We start from the raw sequence: 23,683 nt of genomic DNA on the forward strand, positions 1-23,683 counted from the left end.
GTCATCGGGATCCACAGGGGACCCGGATTCTTTCGCTTGGAGACCCATCTCAAGAATTTTTGCTAAGGGCCCTGACAAATCCAGAAGTTTATCCTGGCATGACTGCCAGGCGCTGTCAATGCCCTTTTTCGGATCCTTAGAGTATTTTCTAAGGTACGTCATCATGGTTGGGTCCACTTCAGGGGTTTCCGCCACACGGGCTGCCAAATCAGGTCTGGGGCACTCAGACTTAAGGCGTGCCCTGACATCCTTTTCAAAAGGGCGATGGAGGTTCGACTGGAGGTAATCCGCCACTTCCTGCAAGGGGGTCCATGCCGTAGAATTGGGGTGAATGATATCGGACGGGTCGAAAGTCAGGTGTCTAGGTGGCGTGGGCTCCAAATGATGCTCCTTTCTAGTCTTTTTAGCATGCTGCGTGCATTCCTCCTGATCGGACTCACCGTCCGCCGAGGAATCCCCCTTGTCTTCATGAGAAGACTCATCCTGGACAGTGCGCGCCAAATGAGAGTGATCATTCGCAAGGGCCCTGGAAAGCTGAGCGAAGTCCTCAGAGTGAGGGTTAGAAGCCTTCTTACTAGTTGGCTTGGGGTGAGTACTTGTGGCCGGAAGCCATCCTTGCTGTCGCGCATAATCATTCAAGTGCCGTTTCAGAGGCGCGATCGCCCTTACCAGCGCCAAGCTGACAGAATGCTGAACCCCAGCATCTAAGGCTTCAACGAGCTCCTGCTCAAACGAACCCGCAGGTTCCGACTCATAATACTCCTCCTCATAAGAGTATTCAGCCATGGTGCTAGTGACAGCGTATACCTTTATAGCACAACGATGGTGCGAAGGGAGGAGTAAAGCTGGGGGAGAGGAACAACCCCAAGCAGGCCAGGCACAAATGCCACAATAATTGATTGAAAAACAGTGGAGGGAGGGCCTGCTACCTCTCTCGGCAGAGCCTATGCATATATTGTACAGCCCTAGGCTTAATTTCCGCCTTGGGCGTCAGATGGGGCACAAATACGGGCTTGGAATTTGAAAAATCGAGCGTTTCCCGCTCTGACAACAACTCCGATAATATCGAGATCGGCAAATGACCGCCGCGCATGCGCGGAGACGGCCGCCCGTGAAAAGAGAAAGAGGACGCGCGCGAGTAGAGACGTGCCGTCCTCAGGCCCCCAGTCACTCCCGCTCCACTCAGAACCAGGCCGCGGGCGCAGAGCGCCCGGCCGGGAAGGCTGAAGCGCTCCCAGCTGATCAGAACAGACGCGAGCGCTCCGCTGCACGAGCAGCGCGACGGTAAAGAAGGGACAACGAGCGTTAGCGTCGTGTCAACAAAGTAAGGAGGCAAACGCTTTAGCAAAGCGAATCTAACAGCAATACACAAAATATAATTATAACAGCGCGCGTCCTACGTATGAAAACTAATTATCATATACAGTGCACATCCAACCCATACACCACAATCATAAGAAAAAGCAGTAAGGGAGAGGCACTTAACTGGCTGCGGAGCAGCAAAGAAAGAGGAGGTGTCTGCCTCAGCTGGGCCTTATGTACTGATAGTCTCTATGGTATTGTGATGCATTGGATTCATGGGATTTGTAGTTTGGAATAAAAAAAGGATGTTTTTTATTGGCTGCTGTTGTAATAAAGCAAAGCATGAGAAGCATAATCGGAGCCTCCGGTCCTGGCATAGAATTGCAGTTATGGAAGTCAGCAGGCCCTGCGTCACACACCTATAGTGACAGACTCCCAGGTTTGACTGGACCTGGTGCCATCAATTTCAATGTGACATAGGCACATCCAAAACACGTGTGGAGCTGTAAATATATGCAAATGATCTGCTGTTGAATAGTTCATGAGCAGCACGGTATCCTATTATCACAGTGTTGCATGAAAACTCCATACATGACAACAGACCCAATGCAGGCAGGAAAACCCGATTTTTTTTTTAAAGCAACAACGGCTTTATTTCAGCTGCATCTCACCTAAAATTGCCGCTATTTTAATGTATGTAAATTTCAAGAATGCATTCCCCAGATTATTTCTCAAAATCCCCCATTTTGTAGTTGTAAAATGTCGGCATGTATGATGAATGCCAGTAGACCTGATTCAGAAAGGGGCTCGATTTTTAAACTCGAAATGGCCTCATTTTACCCGTCTCCTGCTTCAAGGAAAGTCAGTAGGTAAAATAAATGACTTCATTTTTTTTTTTTTGCTAAATTGTCCCTCTTACCCAACTGAAAACGTTGGTAAGTATGAAATTTTCCTTGACAGGCCTGTTGTCATCTGATGAGCAGCACCTGTTCTACTGTATATACCTATTCCACTGACCTTGCCTTGCTGCCCCATGTACTACTCTCTTTAGCCAAGGACTGGTACTCCGAGACGGAAACTTCAAAAGGGCCGGTACTCAGTACCGGTGAACAGCGGCCCATTTAGGGCAACTCCTAGTCCTAACAGCGAACGGCTGAGGCGGCAAGGGCGCCGCGCGCCTGACGTCCGAACTTCCAGCGTGCATTTTAACGTTCTAGTCACGTGATGATCAGCCGCCGCGCAGGTTGTTCGTCACGTGACAGACAGCCGTTGCGCATGGTCCTTCCTCTAATGCGAGGTCGCCGTGTAAGCTGAGGTCTGGGCAGCGCATTCTTTGGGCTGCGGGGATTGTCCTTCTTCGGTCTCCGTCCTGCCCGAGCTGTGGCTCCTTCTCTCACGTGGTGTTGCTGCTGTGCTGTAGGCAGTGTAGAGGTAAGAGCGGCGGGTGGGTGTCAGCTTCCCCCGGGGGTCGCGTCAACCCGTGCAAGGGGTCTCGCTGTTAAAAGGAGTATTTTTAGGAGCATCATTCATTTTTTGGCCACAGGTCTCGTGGGCCAACCACAGAGGGAGAGGCAGCACTAAAGCACCATGTGAACTTCTTAGCGAAGGCACCCCCCCCCACCTGGTCGCCCCACCCGGATCCCACAAACTTAGACCACTGTTGTAAGCTCCACGCTATACAAATTCCAATATGGAATACCACAACCACACCAATTTAACATTGTGGCAGAATTGAGGCCGCAGTTTTAAACTTACAAGCGATCCTTCAACATGCATTACTTCAATTTATTTGGAAGCCTGTGATCTCTGCACCGTAGCCAGAAGCACTGTGCCCTACGTTCAGTGCCGGCCATCATTTACTTCCACTCTGGGCAAGCATCTGCTTTCAGCCACCACTGGGTGACCTTTCACTTCCGGTGCAACCACACATTCTATTCCGGGTAAGCGTATGCTTCCAACCCGACCGGGTGACCTTTCACTTCCAGTACCACCATGCCTTACCTTCCGGGTAAGCATCTGCTTCCAACACACCACCCAACTTCTTCCGGGCCACAGGCTCTGCCCTTGACCATTTTCTTCCGGTTCAACCCCCAAGGGCATTGCGGTAGCCTGCCAGTACCCCCTGGGTCCTGACTGTCACCTGTTTGTGGCCTGTTCCCCTTCGGCAAATGCTGTGTTTACGTAGGATCGCTCTGTAAGTAACGCCAAGCCGCTCTGGGAGCTTTCGCTGCCAGAGAGGCCCCCCGCCATAGCTGCGCCTCATTGCGTTAGTTGATCCTGGAAGATAGCCAAATCTCGCTTAATAAATATATTTTTTATTTATTCGTGGAGAAGTGTGGCTCAATGATTAGAGCGGCAGACCCTGATGCAGAGGTCTAGCCCGGGACCAAGGTTCAATTCCCTGCTTCGGCGGGTCTTGGGCTCAAAAATTCCACAGACCTGATAATTCTAGCTTCGGTGCCATTCCAATCATGGAGTCCCACTCTGCAACTCTGGGCAATAGCTTGCTTAATCTCCACAACGGCCCCCACAACGCTAAGGATGCCTGGCCTCCACCTTGGGGGTGCCCAGGAGTGGACGCCTCACAGGGAAAGCCAGGATGGGTTCCACAGCGGTATTCGTACAAGCGCCTTGAGACCCTTGCGGGTGAGTAGTGGGCTATATAAGTATCAATTTACATTACATTTACATTTGTGCAGTCCAAGGTGTCTATAGATAGGGCTGGGATTTGAGGATCTTATACTCATTCAAAATCATCCATGCATGTGCTCGCTTAGTAAATAGCTCTTTATCTTTCAGGAGTGACAGATGTTTTATTATTCCATTAATGGTCTTTTTTTAAGGATGTTGATGTTATTGTCATATCCCAAATCACATGTGCCGATAACTCCTTCAGTGCTATTTTTAGATATTTCTAAAATTGTGAACTTTGATTCAGCTGTATTTCTCACCAGTGTAAGCAACTCATTGGATTAGAAGTATTAGTTTTTATTTGTTTCCATACCTCTATATATTGACCCATCCTTGCAATTTGCTGATTGCATATTCCAAATTCTAATCTAATTTGTGCAGGTGATGCGTACAACTTTGGTAATAGCATTATTCAAGAGTACGGAGTCCTTGCCACAGAGTGCTTCACTACCATAGCGAAATAGGTATATCAGTCTATTAGAAATGTTACACAAAACAATGTGGCTTACGTTTCTGTGATCTGCATGTACATGCTCTTTGCAGAAGTCATGTTAACCCACAACACTACTTTAAGATGAATTAAAACTGGCCCATGTCAAAACTGATGTATCTCCAGCAGGAACAGAAATCACCAGAGTTAGCTTGGCATTTTTATTGTTGCCTGACAACTGCTGGACATGCAAGGAAAGAGCAGGTGCTTTTAAAACCAAAAGTTATTTCTGCACACTGAGCCTCTTTCGAGGCAGGTGCCAGGTGCAGCTGCAGCTGCACCAGTCGCCCCACCCTAAAGCCAATAACAGTGCACTATGTGCTTAATATCTTCTGATCCTGTCCTCTTCCAGTAGCGTATCAAGGATGCCAGGGTCCCAGGTGCATACATGCCAGTAGACCAGAATCAGACTCTCGATATTTATTTAAAGCAAAAAAATAGCTTTTGTGGGGGGTGGGGGGGGGGGGGCTGGCTATCTACCACCTGAAAACAAATATCTCTACTCAAATAGAAGTCAATGTGAAAAATACAGTCTTCAGATTAATTTATTTTAAATCTCCTATTTTTCTCTTCTAAAAATTTGGCATGCATGCTGGTGCAAGCAAATAAAATCACTCCTTTGACTACTGTTGGGGTCTCAAAACACAGCAATTATCTGAGTTCAGTGTGCCCACCACCCCTGTTCTGTGAGATCTGGTGCAGCTACACCAATGGTAGCTGTCCCCTCCCTTGTATACCTTTTTAGGTCTCGCCTGAGCCAGCGCATGCGCTACTCTGGCGAGACATTTAGTGAGTGGGCTTTTCAAAGTCCCACCACATGCTTTTGCTGGCCTCAAGCTTGCGGTTACGCGCGTGAGCACGCGTGCAGCCGCCATCTGGCTTTCCTCGCGGTACCCTTACAGCACGCCTTGCTCCGCCCCTCCCCCACCACAGAGCACGTCCCCGCGATCACTTTCGCTTCACGGCTGCGTTACTTTTACGGCCGCACGGCCAATGCTTGCTTGTTGTTTTTTTGTAGTGCCTTAAAACATTAACACTTTACTGTTGGACAGTACTTGTTCTACCCAAAGGATTGCTTGCACTGATATTGTCGTGCTCTGCCTCTGCTGTGTACGCGAATTAAGCCTGCACTACAACCACAATACCTGCGTGCTCTGTAGGTCAGGGTAGCTTGCACGGATGCCACAGTTACACGTTCTATATGTGACAGGCGGTTGCACCATTCTTCTGTTGTGCTGTGCACGAGGGTCACATCTCCGCTGCAAGTGCTCTTTATACGAGGGGGTACCCTACTAGCCCTTTAGCTCTTCTATGTCAGGGAAGCTCGCACTTCTACATCTGTGGTTGACCTGTATTGTATGTGAAAGTGGTACTTACACTGCCATCGTACACTTTTTATGTGAGCGAAGTTTGCACTCTCTGCTACCCAAGTTGTACCTGTTGTTTATGAGCGCTGCCATTCTGTGCCCCTTGGTTGTCGTCCTTCTTTAGTTTTTGCGAGGTGTCCCAGTTTTTGTTTTTAAAAACCTGGTCAACCTAGAATTCTGTTCAATCTCGGAGTGTCCTAGCACGTTTTCACTGCTCTATACACGAGTGAAGCGTGCACTGCTCTTTTCTGTTTATTTTCTACCTGTTGTTCAATTCACTGGTAGGTTTTCAGTGCCGCCAAAGTTTGTTCTGCATGCAAGTGCAGCTTGCATTTCTCTCTGCTGGGTATATACTGTCTGTTGAGGGTTCAGGCAATTTGCACTATTGCTCTCTGCCCACGTTCTTTACGCCAGGGAAGCTTCTGCAATCCAGTGACCTTTAGAACTAGCAATTAGAGCGGAGAATTTGATGCAGGGTCGTTCATCGAACTCCAAGATAACTCTTGGAAATATAGTGCATATATTATTTAACGAAAAGTTAAGCAAGTGAAGGCATATATTAAACACCCCACGCAGCACGAGGCACACAGGCTGCACCCTTTGCTTGTCCTGTAATGTTGCCCCGTCTCTGCGCGGGCGCTGCGTCCATTGGGTACACGGGTCTGGAGAATTCCTTCAAATGAGGATTCATTTATGTAGTTGGAGGTTGTTCTAAAAATGTGGCATCGATCGAGTCTTCTTAGGCAAATGCGGCACACCCCTGCTCTAGGTCACACCTCAGACCTCTGCGTTCTTGTCCAGCTGAATCGGGTCTTTAAACAAACACGCTGCATGATAACCTCACCACACGGCTGCTTTGATGCACTCGAGGGAGATGAATCAAATTCAACCACTCAACTAACCAATCAGAACACCCAGTCACTAATCCACCCGCTCATCTATCTACACATGCACCTACCAATCTCTCATTCATCTGCCCACTCGACCATTCCTCCACCCGCTCTTCCAGCCACCCACTCATCTATCAAAGCAGGCGCCCGCCGATCTCGTCATCCATCTGCTCCCTCGTCCCTCCCTCTAGCTGCCCACCTACTCATCCACCCACTCATCCATCGTCTCATCCTTCCCGCCACTCATCCATCCACTTATCCTTCCTGCCACTCATCTATCAAAGCATGCGCCTGCCGTTCATCCATTCATTCATCAGCTCACGTGTCCATCCCTCCGCCCGCCCATGTTGCGTGCCCGTGGGACGAGTCCTAGCACGCGCATGTCCCTCTTTCCTTGTGCGCAGCTCCCCCTCTGTTTTCGCTCTTCTCGTGCGGTGGGTGGCTCCAGGCCCTCTCACTAATTTGCTGTTTGGGCTGAGAGCGCCGGGAGAAATGAGGGGGCGTGAGAGGCAGTGGCGGCGCGGCCCCTTCATCACTGAGAGTCCCTTGTGTACTACCCCCTGGGGGCACGCACGTAGACCCCCACCCAGCACTGTGTGCAAGACGGCCCCTGGTGTGAGCAGCATCTAGGCACAGTCCTAAAACTCCGAGCCTCAGAATGGAAAGTGTTGGGACAGGACATTCAGAACTGCTCGAATTTCACACATGTGATAGATATGGCGAGTGGACAGGTATGTGGGAAGCATGGGTGAAGTAATCACAGATATGTCAAACTGTGGGAGATCATGTGCTTTATCTGCCTATAAATACAGTTCTCGTATTTCCATGGAATTAGCCATTTATTACTGTTTTATTGCTCAACAACATGTCTGAGACGTTTCGCACAGACCATTAGTATGTCTTTAAGTTTGTGTGAGTGCACGCTCTGTAACTATTGAAAGTTTACTGTGCATACGGAAACATCCCTGAGCTCCCTGACCTCAGCAGGGTGGTGGATTTCCCCTCCTGGACAGTGGCGTTACTGTGTGGCCATCTGGCACCGCTTCTGTAGAATGGCTGGACCCCCATGTACAGGGTTTGAAGATAACCACCGTGTCTGTGTGTGTAGATATCGACTGTATTAAATACCCCTCTCAATAGCCCCACCTGTAACTCTAGATTGGGTCTGGCTGTTGGGGGCCATTGGTGATCCCCTTTCACCAACAGCTTCAGAAGCATAAACGAGCATTTGCAATGCAATAGGTTTCGCATTTGCGAGCGTTTAAGCTACTAGCATTGCAAATAACAATGCCTTTTGTTTTAAAAACCAAAACATAAATAAAAGAAATTGTAATTTACAATGCGAATAGCTCAAACTCGCGTAAATGCGAGACCTATTGCATTGCAAATGCTTGTTGGATGTTGTATTTTTACCAGCAAACCCTCTATCTTGGTACCCTATTCACTCCCCAATTTTGTTTTTCCTGTACTGATTTCTACATTCAGTTAAACAATAAAGATTATTGAATTGAAGGATGGAACAGCATTTGTTTCTGCTGAAAACATAAGGCACAAAATGTTTTGCTATTGTTTTTTCTGAATTGATGATCTTGTTCACATTTCTGCGTTGTTTTGCTATCTGAATTGTTTTCCAGCTATATCAAAGTAAAAAGGAAAATGAAAAACTATTGAAGATTTGAGCTTGCCTTCTTGGGAATGCTTACTTGTCACATTTAAACTTTTTTTTGCATTGTTTTAGTATGTGGCATTCCGTCATGAATTTTCAAGTGGTTCAAACTAGTTATTCTAACACATAAGTACATACCATATACCATAAGACTGTTGTTATAAGGTGGAAGTATTCTTTGATATGGCTGGTGGGCCTTATCAAGTAATATACAATACACAAAAGTGGACCTCAGATTCTCTTTCAGCAATCCTTAGCTTAGCCCTGGTAGAGTGGCAGAGAGCAGTCGGGCTTACTAAAAGGAACGTGCGTAAAGCATTTCATGCACCAACATTAACGATAAGTAAATGACACGACACGAAAAAAATCCTGACAGTAATTTATAAAAATAGATTGCATTAGTATATAATAATAGGCATCAAAATGAGTGATACATTGCATATAACCAGAGTTATAGATTTTTAAAGTATTAAACATCAAATGCAATGAAAGCTGGCAAATGTTCACCACTGAAGTCAATGGGGCAAAGCACACTTAGCAAAACGATAGTTGCAAGGTGAGTTTAAATGAACCCACTTCTCATTACGGTTCTGCAGGTCCCTAAACCAAGACTCAACAGTTGTTAATTTGTTACCTTTCCCCAGGAGTCTGGGCGCAGAGGTTACTTGGCTGTCCTTGGTGCTGACAAGATCTTTAAAAAATGCAGCACTTGACAAAACCACACTTGGAGATGGAATTACACTCCACCCTCGGAGAGTGGAAGCCTTTGGGGTCCCGGGACCTGGGTGCAACAGCTGGATTTCTTCTTCCTTGCTCGGTCAGTGGCTCTGGGTGCAGAGGTAGTTGGAAGCTATCAATCTCTGGGGCAGGTCGCGCCAAAGATGGTTTACCACACACTCGATGACTCCAACTTCAGGATGCAGGAACACAGCAGCAGGGTCGTTACCGACGTAGGTTGCTGTGAGTTGCTCTTGACTGGGGATTTCATTCAAGGGCCCGATCACCCGACTTGCGATCACCAAGCCTTGGCTGCGGCAAATGTAGTCCTCTTGTACAGGAGAGTACTTGCAGCTTGAAACTTGGCGTGAGCAGCTTAGCTACTACTCCGAGCTTGCAGGACACCACTTCTTTTTGTGCTCACTGTCGATAGGCCCAGCGGGTGGCAATTCTTATGATGCCGCACGTTGATTCGTCTGCAGGTTGCTGTTGAATGGTTCCACCAGTCAGGGGAGTCCGATTTGGATTTCTGGTGTCCACTGGGGTCCCTCTTTCTGGGAGCAACAAGCTTTCACCACGGACACACGTTTCACTCAGTTTCAGTATATGGTCTCTTCAGGGCACTTAAGTATCCTCTCTGCCCTGTGGCAGAGTCCAAAGTCCTATTTTTGGTAATGGTGTCTTTGTTGTGCCTTTTCTCGGATTCCAAGTTTTAACTAAAGTTCTGGTGCCAGGGTAGCACCTTAAATTCTAATTTTGGGGGTATTAAGGGCATGAGGGACAGTGGCCAATGGGCTACTGGTCTCTGCAGCCAACCCAACACTGTAGTGACAACATCCTGTGGTTTTATGTCACTGTGCTACCCATAATACTCTATTTCAGGGTCTGCCAGAATGCCAGAACCCTTCCTTGACTGTACAGACCTCCTAGCCCCACCCTAAAGGTATGTCTAGGCTTTGGGGATTGTACACCTCCTGAATAACTAATTTTCCCATCTGCCTCGGCTGCAGAGCGGGAAGGGCTTTGTCCCCGAGTGGGGGACAAGGTAATTTCGCATCAAGGGCGATGAAAGCCTTTGAGGCTCACCGTTTTATTGAATGTAAACACTTGCCATAGAGGGAGGGAGGAGGTATCCGCTCCTTCCTGCCCAGGCCTTTGTCTCCGTCCTTGGGAAGTGCTAGCACATTCCACCAGGAGGGCAAACTCTTGGCGGAAAATGGCTTGGGGATACCCGGCAAGGCACTGGTGCTTTGGCTCATAGGGGGATACCCCCACAGGGTGGCACCCCTGTGCATGCTAGTTCACCATCGACACAGGAATTGTGTTGGGGGTGAAAAAACATGGTGTTTGATACCAAATGCGATACAATTCAGTTGTTCCATATTGGAGCTGGCTATCTTGAGTTTTCAGTAGCCAGCCCATGTTGTTCTATGGACCGCCGGTCACTTGCAGTAAAGCCTTGCTTTACAGGGTTACTATATGGATATATATGTACGTACATACATAGCCACACCTTTAATACAATGCACTCTACCTCCTGGACTTAGGAGGGCTACCTTAAGTGTGACTTACTTACATTAAAGCAATAGTGTGGCTCTGCAGCACATGGTATGTGCAGTCACTCTCGAGCAGACAGGTTGCCCGTGCAGTGCTTCAATGGCAGACCTGCAGACATACTTTTACTTGTCACGCCAGGTGGCACAATATAGTGCTACAGCCCTGCTGACCCCCTTACCACCCTTGCCCTGGATACCACTGGTACCATATACTAAGGACTTCTAAGGGGGCAAAGTACCTGGCCAATTGAGTGCACCAATTCACATCATTTGTAGCGGAAAGAGCACGTGCACTGGGACCTGATTAGCAGATCCCAGGGCACTATCCGAGTCAAAACCTAGCATCTAGTAGTCCAGATGGGGGCAAAAAGTAAGGGGGGCATCTGCAAAGAAGCCCAGTTTGCTACAACACTCTTTTATGTTGCAAAATAACTCTTTTCCTTGCATAACTATGTCTGGAATCTTTTAATGTGTCCACGCGGTATGTCTTGATTCTTTGAGTCCTTAAACTTGTGATGAGTCTTGAAACAGATTCATTAAAACACTCAAAATTATTGTAGCAAATCGACTCTCAGTCAATGAAGCATCAATCGGAGTCAACTTCACTGCAACATGTCATTCAAATCTCAGTTTGGTTGCACCAAGAAGTAACAACTACGGAATCTGTGCTTATCTCAATGGTTGATGCTTTAAACATAAATGTAAAAGTTCTTACAACTCATGTTCAAATCTCCAACTTCTGCCAACAATTGCTAGACAAAGCAACTAAGCTGTTTTTCTAGAACACGCAAAATAACAATCTGATTCTTAGTTTCACAAGTTACTCCTAAAAATCAGCTTCTTATGACCTCGTACTGGGAGCCCAGTCCAGTCTCTTGTTGTCTTTCAGGCTGCCTTCTTTTCTAGGTTGAAATCTTTTAATTGATTTAGTAAACAAACAAGATGCATCAAGCAATGAAGCCCCAAACATGGGCCGAAGACCATCATAGTGCTACGCAGAGCATCAAAATAAAAAAAAGGATTAACCCCTTTGCCCCCACCCCCAAGCTGCTTGGTCAGGGGGGAAAAAAAGAGGGAAGGCAAACCAGGCGCGTCGCTACTCAGCGGGGCAGCGGTTGGGACACATCTTGGTTCAGCGCGGGGAGGGGCAATAGCCACAGTTATCTAGGGCATGAGAGCTTGCGGAATTCGGAGCACAGCAATGCAATAAAGGGTTGCCACAAGTGGGTGAAGGAAGCCCCATCTGCCTGAACCGAGAAAGAAATGAGCTTCATGCCCAGCACATACCATAGCTGGTGGAACCATCCCGGCACCGTGGGAATTCTGTCTGTGCCCCAATGTGACAATATATTCTGTGGCACAACCCCTAAAGTTATTTCCATCTGCTTGGCTTTACAGGACTTGAGGGGAAATGAGGGGAAATGTGAGCCTATCAGATACGCCCAGGATGACATAGTCAGGGAAGTGTAACAGAGTGGTGTCAAAGTGGTGGTCCTTCTCGTCCAATACTTGTGTCCAGTAAGCTGTGAGAATAGGGCATTCCCATAGCAGATATAATAGTGTGCCGTTCAGCAACGCAACCTGTCTGGGTCGCTTTTGTGTAGTGGGGGGGAGGGGAGTTGTGAGGTACCAGTACATCATTATTTTAGTGGCTGATTCCACGCCGCTAGAGAGATTACGCGCGGAGTGTCGAGCTCCGTAATGAATATCTGCCCATTCCTTAGTAGTCAATGTCCGGCCCAGTTACCCTTCCCACCGTCTTTGACCCGCAGACTTAGCCACCGGTTCTGGAAGGCGTAGGATGTGGTACAATTCTTTAATAAGTCGTTTAGTGGATTGCTTAGAAAGCAGCCATCGTTCGTACTGAGTGAGATGCCTTTCTGCTCCCTGGAGGACCTGAGGCTTCATAACCCAATGCCTTATCTGCAGGTAGTGGTACCGCTCGGTTTTGGGCATGCCGAAGTTGGATATAAGATCCTCGAAGGATAGGGGGCCCTCCACATCTAATAGATGCCCAACAGACCTGTCACCCTCCTTATGCCAGTGAACAAATGCCTCCCTGTCAAGGCCCGGAGAGAAATCTGGTTTGACAGTGATGTGTGAGAGGTGATGGAAATGTGGTCAATCTGTTGCGTGTAGCTGTGGCATCCCAAGCTTTCAAGGTAGCCCGCACCACAGGCGAACCGTATAATCCGGGGGGTCTGGAGGCTCTACTAAGGATGGGGACCTTCCACAAGGACTGTCCTGCTAGCGCTCGCTCCATTAAGAGCCAGCGCTTCTTATATTCCGGCTGGACCCACTTCAGCAGGGACCGTAACTGTGTCACCTTATAATAGTGGTCGAGGTCGGAAATCCCCAGGCCACCCTCTCCACGGGGTCTGAAGCACATGTCCTTATTGATTTGTGGTTTGTCAGCCCAGACAAAGGTGGTAAATTCGGACTGAAGCTGTTTCAACATACCCGGAGGTGTCTCCACTAGAAGGGCTTGAAAAAGATATAGGATTTTTGGGAGTATGCTCATCTTGAGAGCTGCCACCGGGCCCAGCTATGAGATTCCAAATGGCTGCCACCTTCTCAGCTCCCGCCGGGTCTGTTGCAACAACCGGGTGTAATTTAAGGATACTGTCTCAGCAGTATACAATGACCGTGTGATGCCCAGATACGGGATAGTTTGCTGATCCCAATGGATGGGGCATACCTGGGACAGGGCAGCTGCGTTTGGCTGTTGTAGGGAGAAACCTAAGGCCTGTGACTTGGCCATGTTAACCTTGAATCCAGAGGCTTCTGAAAACTCCTCAAGCTCGGCTAAAAAAGCTGGGTCTGAAGGGACTCCAAAGTGGCGATAACATCGTCTGCGTAGAGGCAAATGGTATGCCGCTCTTCCCCCAAAGAGAATCCCTTTAATCTGCTAGCCCTTCCGCGTGCCTCACGTTATTGGGAAGGGATCTGATGTGAAGCCATTTACTCTGACCGTAGCCGAGGGGCGACTGTAACCGCTAAACACCCAGTGGCGAAACCGGCGCCCGATCCCAAATCTCTCCAGCACAGTCTCCAGGAAGGGCCAGTGAACCCTGTCAAACGCCTTTTTGGCATTGACCGATAGTACAACGCGCTCCTCCGTTTGATGTGCCTTATCCAGGAGGTGCAATAGTCTCCTAGTATTATCACTACACTGTTTTGTCGTGACAAATCCAGCCTTGTCCGGTTTTATCAGTCCCTGCATCAAAGGACCCAACCTAGATGATAAAATCCCAGTGAAGATCTTAAAATCTATGTTCAACAGAGATGTAGGCCTGTAAGAGGCACAGTATCTGTTGTCTTTACTGGGTTTGGCCAAAACTGCCACGAACGCCAGAAGCATCGTAGGCGGTAGCTCTATGGTGCCATCCATGGCATTAAAAAGTAGGGTCAATGTTGGGTATTGGGGCCAGGATCGAGCAAAAGGTTTTATTAAAAATGGCGGTAAACCCCATCAGGGCCTGGGGATTTGAGAAGCTTAAGTCGAGTTATGACCGAAATGACCACTTCGACCCAAATCGGGCTATCTAGGGTAGAGGTCTGGCGTCAAGCGTGAGTGTGATATACCTTGACAGTAGGTGGAAGTGTTCTGGTCATGTATTGGCTAGGCTACGTAGAGATCCGCATAAATCCCAAAAAGCGGGAGCTATATCTACCTCCTGCATGAATTCTGCACCCCCTTCGGCCAGAAGGAGTGGGTCTGTCTCTGTGCGCGCAATTTGTGAGCCAACGGGCGGCTGCATCTAGCTCCCCCCTGTGTAAAATGTGTTTCAAGCGAAGGGTGGCGTACTCCGCCCTGTCCAGGTCTAGACTGGCCAGCTAAGCCCATGCCACCTTTAACTTCCTCCAGATTCGAGAGGTCCCTGTCTGCTTGTAAATCCCCCTCCAATTCCAATACTTGCTTAGAAAGCTCCACCCTCTTCTCCCTGCGCAACCTGTTATCCGTGGCTGATGTGGCTATAAAGTCACCCCGGGCAACTAATTTGAGAGTTTCCCAAAGTGAGACGATAGATGTGTCCTGTGTGTTGTTGACAGCTAAAAAGTCTTCTAGTGTTTTAGTAAGGCGCGCAACAACTTCAGGATGGTGAAGGAGCGTAGCCTGAAGCCTCCGAGAGTATGATGGCCGAGGGGTGGGGGGGGGGGGGGGAAATAGCAATTTTGTGGTCAAGGCTGCATGGTCAGAGTGCTTGAGGCTCAATGACCGAGTCCTGTGCAAACGAAAGAAGAGACCTGGTCGTTAGGAAGTAGTCTAGTCTTGGCAGGGATGTGGAATTCCTATAGCCCGACACCTGCGACATATTGTTTGGGGTCAAGGGCAACAAGTTTTCATATGCATTTTGTCCTTGTGACAAGTAGGCCCAACCCCCTGCAGCACAAACCCTTTGGCTGCCAGTTTATAGTACCACATTATGGACCATGGAAAGGCAAGCATGCAGTTAAGGTAATATTTGTGTCCATATGTCAATGTTGTTCAAATTTGTATTTATGGTTCATTATTGCAAAGCCTATATTATTAGGGTGAGCGCTCTAAGTAAATGTTGTAAGCTTGGACTGCACTAGTGACAGTGGTTCCAGTATAAAATGTGTATACACGTTTTCAAAGTTTAGCAATACGAGGCTATGTATAATGCTCCCAGAATGCTCTCTGATTAGATGCAAATATTTTCAGAAGCTTGAAAGCAAGATTGATGATTCTCTTCCGTTCAAAATAAAAAGTTCACAGAAAAATGAAAAAAATATTTCACTAAACTACTGTAAAATTTTAGGTGCCATTTCTTTGCAGCATCATTTAGTAAAATGGGTCGATGTATGCCAGTATTTCCCAAAAATATTCCTAATGAAAAATCACTGTAACCAGTTTTCATAAGATTATGGGAAACAAAAATAAACCAGCAATGGTAAAGCCAGTAGATCTGAATTTGTTGGTCAGCCTTTTGGGTTTTGTCAATGCGTGACTTGTTTTGGCATGGTTTTTGTAAACCAAATTCGTGTGGGAGCTGCCAGGCCTCACCATTATAACAAACATTGGCAAAAGCAAAAATAGTTTTTTGGTCTCTAAAAGCACACATTGCCACAGTAGCACAGTGTCGATATACTCCTTGTAAAATAACAGAATTCTGTCACTCACTGTGAAGCTAGCTAATAGACAGAGAGAGAATTTTAATAAACACAAAAGGTCATGTTAACTCCAGACCTAATTAGGGGCCCAATTATTAAATAAAGTCTCAAAAGTGCACCCATGTCCTTGCATTAAGTGCAGATATACTGCTTTCGTGAATTCGCAAGGCTTTAGAGAAGTAGGCCAAAAATAGTGCTCCTAGAAAATATTTGTGAACTGCATTTAGCATTAGCCAATATGCAGGTGTAGATCTGCTCATGCGAAAATCTGAGTGTTTGCAAGTGCACTTTCCCTCCAACCAATGTTTTCCCAACCCTGGAAAAAGTTGTATGTCTGCCATTGTCGGGAGAAAAATTTCCAGCATTTCTCAGTATGGGGAAAAAATTAGAGCAGAGTCAGTGAAAACCCTTAACACATGCAAGTTAGTAGTTTTGCACAGACTAAAAAGGGCATTCCAACCCTAGTGCTTACCATTACCTTCAGCCCAGTATGTAGATCTGCGGAAACGTAGCAACATAAGGGAATTGCTAGTATTCAAACCCTACTATGGAAGGAGCCCTGGCATAATCAAAGAGGCTATTTCAGAGTGCTTATATAATGAGATTGCTACCATAATTTGTCTCCGCATTACATGGCACAAAACGGACAAGTGGATTTAGTTTCAGGACAAGTAGATTTATGAAGCAACCTGCCCCATGGACAAGTAGATATTTTATTAAATTCCATACCCCTGCTTGGGTAAGTCCCCTGAGCATAGGAGTAGAAGGGATAGTCGGCGGTACGGGGGTGGAAGTGCCGCCACATGTCTACCAACACTAAGGTGCGCAATCACATGCCATTTTTTTAACTGAGACCTGGCTTCATGAGAGCTCTGGCCTGGATGTGGCTGCCTCATTGCCGGCTGGGTACTCCATAATAAGAAGAGACCGCAAAGATAAAGTAGGGGGTGGTCTGGCCAATATTTATAACAGTCAGTATACATGTAAATCTGAAAATTTAACCTGGAAAGACTGTGAGGCAATGCTATTTCAATTGGCCTTAATCCCCCAGTCTACGCTCACCGGCATTTTACTTTATCCCGGCCCTTGGACTTCCCTATTTCCTGATTTGATGGCTCCCTATCTTCTAAAGGTAGCTAATTGCACTATTTTGGGAGAGTTGAATCTCCACTTTGATGATCCTAATTGTATGATCAGTACAGCCTTAACCACCGATTTGGCGGCCATGAATATCCTGCTTCATAACACCGGTCCCACCCATGTGGCTGGCCATTTACTGGACCCCATTTTTTCTAATCTCCCTTGCTCTCACTGCTCCCCAGCGCTTCCTGTCCTCTGGTCAGATCATTTTTTTGGTCGACTTTAGGGTCCGGTTTGACTCCGCTTATGCACCCACTAATAACTTGGGTAACAGGGCTAAGTCAAGAAATTGGGGAAAATTGGATATGCAAATTTTTAACGCATTGTTGGATAAAAATTTACCTACTATTAATAAAGTCTCTTTGGCTGACCTGGATATGATTAAAAATTGGATTATGAAATCGGTTGACACCTGCCTCCCTCCTTCCTTCCTTTTTAAAGGTGAAGAATCATCGTCCCCCTGCCCCTTGGTTTTCACCAAGTCTACAAAAAGAGAAAAGTTAGTGCAAAGCGCTAGAAAGGCGCTGGAGGAAGGATTATGTTTTTTTAACTCCAAAGCCGCATATAAACAAGCACGAAGAGTATCATTCTCTCTGTAATTTGGCTCGGGTGGAATATGTGAATTCCACTATCTCCAGGGCACAGAACTGCCCCAAAGTTCTGTTTAAACTTGTCAAGGAACTGTCTGGGGCAGCCAATCAGCCTGTCCTGCCGATTCTTTTTTTTTTTTTTGAAACCGTTTATTGCAATCTCAAATAGTTACAAGTATGGGCCTACAACCGTCTGGCCGGCCGCTAGAGTGGCAGAAGCATAAGACATACATACAGAAAAATCTCTTGGCGGTTCAAAAAGGGTAAATCAGGAGATATCAGTAGTGCAGGCCACATAACTCCAATCCCACAATACGGTTTCCTTTTGTCGAAACACAACAACACAAAAACAACCACACCCGCAAGGCAACCCGCAATCCCAAGTGACAGCACGCGCTCCGTAAGTGGGGGACCCCAACCAATCGCCAAACTCTGAAGAGGGGAATGAGAACAAATCAGGGACTGGGGAACCACATGCCCATGGCTGGGGGGGGGGGTCGGCTAGGGGGACGGAGCTGGTGAGGCAGCCGGCAGCAGCGGCGGCTCGCAAATACCCCCGCGATAGGCGTTCCAGGGGCCCCAGATTTTCACCCACGCCCCAGGCTTACCCCTCGCAACATACACCACCTTTTCACGAAACATACACCAATCCATGTGTTCTTTCCAGGCCGACACCGCCGGAGGCCTCTGGGATCCCCACAATTGAGCAATGTCACGCTTAGCTATCATGTATCCCAGAGTCACCCACCGCGTCTGCGGAACCGAGTAGTCAGTTGGCTCCCACACATTCAGCAAGCATCTCCTCGCTTCAGGCAACAGCACGACACGCGTAACCACTCGCAGGACCTCGTGCACACCACGCCAGAATCGCTCCACCTTAGGGCATTCCCACAGAATGTGCAAGAAAGTTGCCAAAGCACCACAGCCACGCTTACACAGTCCATCCTCAGCAAAGCCCATACGTAGAAGCCTTGGCCCCGTCACGTAAACCCGGTGGATGATCTTAAGCTGGACGAAGCGAAGGCGAGCCGGGATGGCCACCTCCTTCGGAGAGGCCACCGCGGACATCCAGTCCTCGTCGTCCAACTCCAGCCCATCGGCAACCCAGGCCTCGCGGAGGCCAGTCAGCAGGCCCGATCGGTCGTTGATCAGTTTTTTATATATAAGGGAGATCGTGCTGTCTGGGACATGGCCATCCAGCACTCTGTCCTCCAGGGGGGAAGACTCCGGAATGGACGCGACATCCGGGAAGACGGAGCCCAGCGCGTGGCGGACTTGTAAGTACCGGAAGTACTCACTTCCTTGCAACTGAAACTCCGTCTGCAGCGTCTCGAAAGTTTTGAATCCCCCCCTCGTCCAGAGATCTCCCACTGTGCTGATGCCGATCGTGTCCCACTTCTCGAAGCCCTTCGAGGTCCACAGGGAGCCCAACCTCGCCGACGCATATAGCGGTGACGCCCGGGTCAAACGGTCCTTCCACCCCATAGCTGCGTTAGCCGCGTGCCATACACGCACCATGACACGCGTCGGTCCCGTCAGGCGAGGGTCCGGCGCGCCAGAGTAGAGCGCTCGATTGTAGTCGCCACCGGGCAGGAGCATCTTGTCCATTTCAAATGCCGGGTTCAGGGCGGGCCCGTAAAGGCCATGATTAATCGCAGCTAGCTGGGAGGCCCAGTAATACCGTTTAATATCCGAGAGGGCAACCCCCCCATCGTACCACGGGAGCGTCAATTTAGCCAAGGCAATACGTGGCCTCCCGTCCCAGAACAGGCGACGCTGCAAACTCTCCACCTCCCGGAAGTAGCGCGCCGGGACCAAATCCATAGTGTTCTGGAGAGCGTACAGAAAGCGCGGCAACGACATCATCTTAAACAAGGCCGAGCGGCGAAAGCGGCAGACGCCGCCAACGCTTTCCTGCCGATTCTTGATGACTCTAAATGCGAAGATGTCGCTAAGTTTTTTTTTATTAATAAAGTAGACAAAATTCACTCTGCATTAAATATCTCACTGGTGAGCGCCTCACAGCAACTTATAGGGGGTCCCTCTGCTTTGAATATTAACGCTCAACTGAAGATACCTTTAAATCACCCCCTAGCAAACTTGAACGTTGGCTCCCTCTTGATATTACTTCTTTCAGTCAGATTTTAACCAGCCTTGAATCAGGCTTGCCCCTATGCCCACTTCCTGTTTCCGTATTGCAAAAAATAGAGTTGCCCTCCCTAAATCTGATCATGGATTTACTTAATGCCGCTCTACAGGAAGCCACGGTCCCACCTGAGTGGAAACGAGCTATGATCCTTCCACTCTTAAAAAAGGCTGATGCGGATCCTACGTAGTTATCTAACTTCCGCCCCATTTCCCTGCTTTCAGTTTTCTTAAAAATATTGGGCACGTGAACCTACAACTGTCTCGATACGTCGAGTCTCAGAAATTTCTTCACCCTTCCCAGTCAGGTTTCAGGGAAGGTTTCTCTACTGAAACCACGCTGTTAGGAGTCACAGAAATGACGCGTAATTGTGTGGATGCCGGGGACACAGTGGCACTCATATTGTCAGATCTGAGTGCCGCCTTTGACACGGTATCCCATACTATGCTCCTGCAAGCCTTACAGTTGATTGGCGTGGCGGGGCCCGCCCTGAGATGGTTGACAGATTTCCTGACTAACCGTACGTTTCAAGTGTTTTCCCCTGCTGCGAACCTTACATATTCATGCCTCTCCACATGGTGTCCCACAGGGCTCCATACTTGGCCCTTGAATGAGGCTGGGTTGTTGAACTTTTCTTACGCTAACGACACCAAAATAATCTTCTCCCTGTCTGCTGATGGAGGATCCAAGCCCTCATCCCTTTTAACTGGGATATGCAGTATTGCTAGCTGGATGCAAGCAAACTCTTTAAAACTCAATGGGGAGAAGACTGAGGTGCTAATCCTGGGCAATAACAAAGCACGCTGGGGCCTCAACACTGGTCCCCTGAAATGGGTGCCATACCCCAGCCCGCCCGTAACTTAGGCTTCATCATAGATGAGAATCTTTCGATGAAGCATCTAGCAGTAAAGGTGGCATCAACCTGCTTCTGTGTCCTTAAATGGCTCAGAAAAATTCTATGGATGTTGCCAACCTCTACGCAAAGAACGGTAAACCAGGCTCTTGTTACCTCTCGCCTGGATTATGGCAACATCCTCTTTCTAGGAGCCAACAAGGACGTGATTCAAAAGCTGCAAGTTGTACAGAACATAGCAGCCCGTTTGCTCTGCCGAACTCCTAGAACAGCGTCCATCTCCAATTCTTTACGTGAGCTTCACTGGCTCAGGGTAGAAAGCAGCATCATATTTAAAACTCTAATTTATATGTTTAAGATAAAAGTGGGCAAGGCCCCACAATATTTAAATGATGTAGTCCATCCTTATGTTCCATCTCGCCTCCTCCGCTCTTCTAACCAGGCAAATTTTGCGGTCCCCAGGCCTAGACTATCTCGTATGGGCAGGCGCTCTTTCTCTTACCTGGGTCCCATTTTATGGAACTCTCTACCCCTATCTCTAAAGAAAGAGACTATTATTATTATTATTGAGTCTTGTATAGCGCGTGGTTACCCTTGGGCATCCCAGCGCTCGTCCAGAGTACACACCAAACCAGCAGAGCACTAAGCAGGGAACAGATGAGTCTTTAAAAGTTTGCGAAATCGCAAGGTGCCAGTTTCGGAGCGAAGGGCATGCAGAAGGGAGTTCCATAATGCTGCCACGTTGGCGGAAAATCTTCTACCGCCAGTCCTGGCTTTTTTTACTTTCGCGACTTGCAAGAGATGTTGGTGGTCTGAGCGGAGGGCGCGAGAGGCCTTATAAGGTTGGACCATACTCCGCAGGATAGGGGGCCCTTTTCCCTGCAAGACTACCCTTGTCCATTTTCGTAAGTCCCTGAAAACCTGGTTGTTTAATCAATAGGCCTTTGCTCTGTCCTCTGGTTCTTTCGGGTGGCGCCGGGAAACCTTTTTGGTAGCTGCGCGCCTAATAAATCCTAATTAACATAACATTAACATAACTGACAGCTAGCGTCAGAAAGGGCCCCTGATTATCCCTGCCTCTGAGGCAAGCGGTCTAATTGGCTGTCGAACACAATATTCAGGTCACCCCCTATGAGAATTTGCCAGTCTGGTGTGGATGTTAGATCCCACACCGCCTTGCGTAAAAATGCCTCCTGACCCTCGTTAGGAGCATAAACAGTGGCCAGTGTTAGTGTGTGTACTCCAAAGGTCACAGAAAGCGCCAGGAGCCTTCCTTTAATATCAGAAACCTTTGCCCCAGTCGTCCCTGGGAGAGTGTGGGCAAAGAGGATAGTGACCCCAGCCCTTTTGGTATGAAAGGAAGAGCAGTATTGCTGAGGAAATGCCTTAGAGCACAATCTGTGTGTCGCTAGATTGCAGGTGAATCTCCTGCAGCAAACGAACATGGGCTCCAGAATTTTCCAAATAAGACAGGATAGCCCTACGTTTAATAGGGTTGTTGAGCCCCTTCACATTCAAGGTCAGGATTGTGACACTCCTCTACGCAAGTGTTGTGGACCGGATGCACTGCGGGTGCAAAAGGGCCATTCTGGCCCGCTACCGCCGTACCCCGCAAGGGCCCAGTCCGAGTGACCTGGGCAAGCAAGGGTCGCGTGCATATAACGGGGATAAAGAAAGCGCAGCGGGGAGGAGAGGGACCCATCAACAAAACCCCATCACAGCAGGAACGTAGGCATAATACAGTAAAACATTGTCAATGTCCGGAGCGTGCTGCTCCTAGATAAGAGAGTGAAAGGGTGCCTGTGGCCCGCTGCTCCCCGCTCCCCCCAGCAAAAGCCATGTCTATAATGCTAATGTTGTCGATGCTGGGCAGGGGTGCTATTTGGAGAGTATCAGTACTCATGTGGGGCTAGTCCTGCCTCACTCCGAGGGGGCACCTGCAAGGGACGTCAACACTGCTTGCCTCTCCCTGCCATAGTGTCCGAGTCGGGGCGCGCCGATGAGCTGGGGGGCTTGATGGTAGTCCATCCATGGTCGCTCTGGCGTCTGCGGGGGCGGGAGTCATTACAAGGCTGGTCCGCCGCGAGTTCTTTGATACCCAAGAGTTTGTAGGCTGCACAGAGTGAGCAGATTTTCCTCAGTTCTCCCTTGTAAGGAAAGATCAACCTAAACGGGTGCCCCCAGGAGTATTTGATGCCAGATTCTCGGAGTTGTAGTGTAATCTAGCGAAAGGACTTTCGTTTGAGCAAAGTGGAGGCTGCCAGGTCCTGGTATAACGTGGGCTTCTGACCCTGGTAGGTGAAGTCCAAGCCTCTCGGAGAATCCTCTCTTTTAGTTGATAGTCGTGGGCACAAGTCAGTATGTCCGCAGGGGGTGCATGGGCTGCCCTTCGTGGGCCCACCGTATGAGTGCGGTCCAACATGCTTGGGAAGTCTGGGAGTTCTGCTAGAATGGAGTGGAAGAAGCCCGCTATCAGCCACAGATGCGGATGTTGATCCGCCGGGACCTGTTCTCTAGATCCTCAGTGTGGGCCTGTAGGTCCAGGTTCTGTTCTTGCAGCTTGAGAACTTATTGGAGGCTCTCGATTTCTTCATTGCGGCCAGTTTCGTGCTGCTCCAAAGTATTAACTTGCTCCCCCAGGTAATCCATATCTCAGTGCACTTCCCACAGGTCCGCCGACAATTTGCGTTTCATTGCAGACAAATCTTCTCTGAGTGAGGAGAAAAGCAACTCTAAGAAAGATTGGCTGAACCGAGGCCTTCAAGCCCTCGCCCCTCCCCCCCCCCCCCCCCCCCCCCCCCCCTCTGTCTCGTCCGCGCACTCCAGCTCCAAGCTGGCTCGCTGACTGTAGTGTTGACTTGAGCAAGAGGTCCTTCACAGACCTGTCTTTCCTGCCTATAGGGGCTGCCATAGCTCCTTCACGTGTGGGGATCACCGTCGATGTGCAGGCCGGGCGCACAGGGATCCGCAGGCGGGGTGAGACTATGTGTGAGAGCAGAAGGGTGATGTCGCATCCGAAGGGCCTCCGCAAGACAACCCCTCACATGGGCCCTCTACTCATGCCCCAGTCCAAGCGCTATGAGGTGGAAGCGAGATAGGTACCAGAAGCCCGCCACTGGGGCCCTACCATCTCCGCGCC

At 48.6% G+C, this 23,683-nt stretch overlaps 1 protein-coding gene across 3 annotated transcripts in view; it reads left to right on the forward strand.

Moving 5' to 3' along the window:
• The first annotated feature begins 2,582 nt into the window (after nucleotides 1–2,582).
• The window catches only part of PUS1 (pseudouridine synthase 1), a 58,466-nt gene continuing 37,365 nt past the window's right edge, over nucleotides 2,583–23,683 (forward strand). The window contains exon 1 of one of the 3 annotated variants that reach the window (XM_085633405.1): nucleotides 2,583–2,733. The gene's annotated coding sequence lies outside the window, so the exon portion shown is untranslated. Of the gene's footprint in view, nucleotides 3,949–23,683 lie in introns of all 3 variants that reach the window. The other 2 variants (XM_085633407.1, XM_085633406.1) reach the window with 2 other exon arrangements.

The sequence above is a fragment of the Triturus cristatus genome, chromosome 11, assembly GCF_964204655.1.
Source record: "Triturus cristatus chromosome 11, aTriCri1.1, whole genome shotgun sequence".
NCBI lineage: Eukaryota > Metazoa > Chordata > Amphibia > Caudata > Salamandridae > Triturus > Triturus cristatus.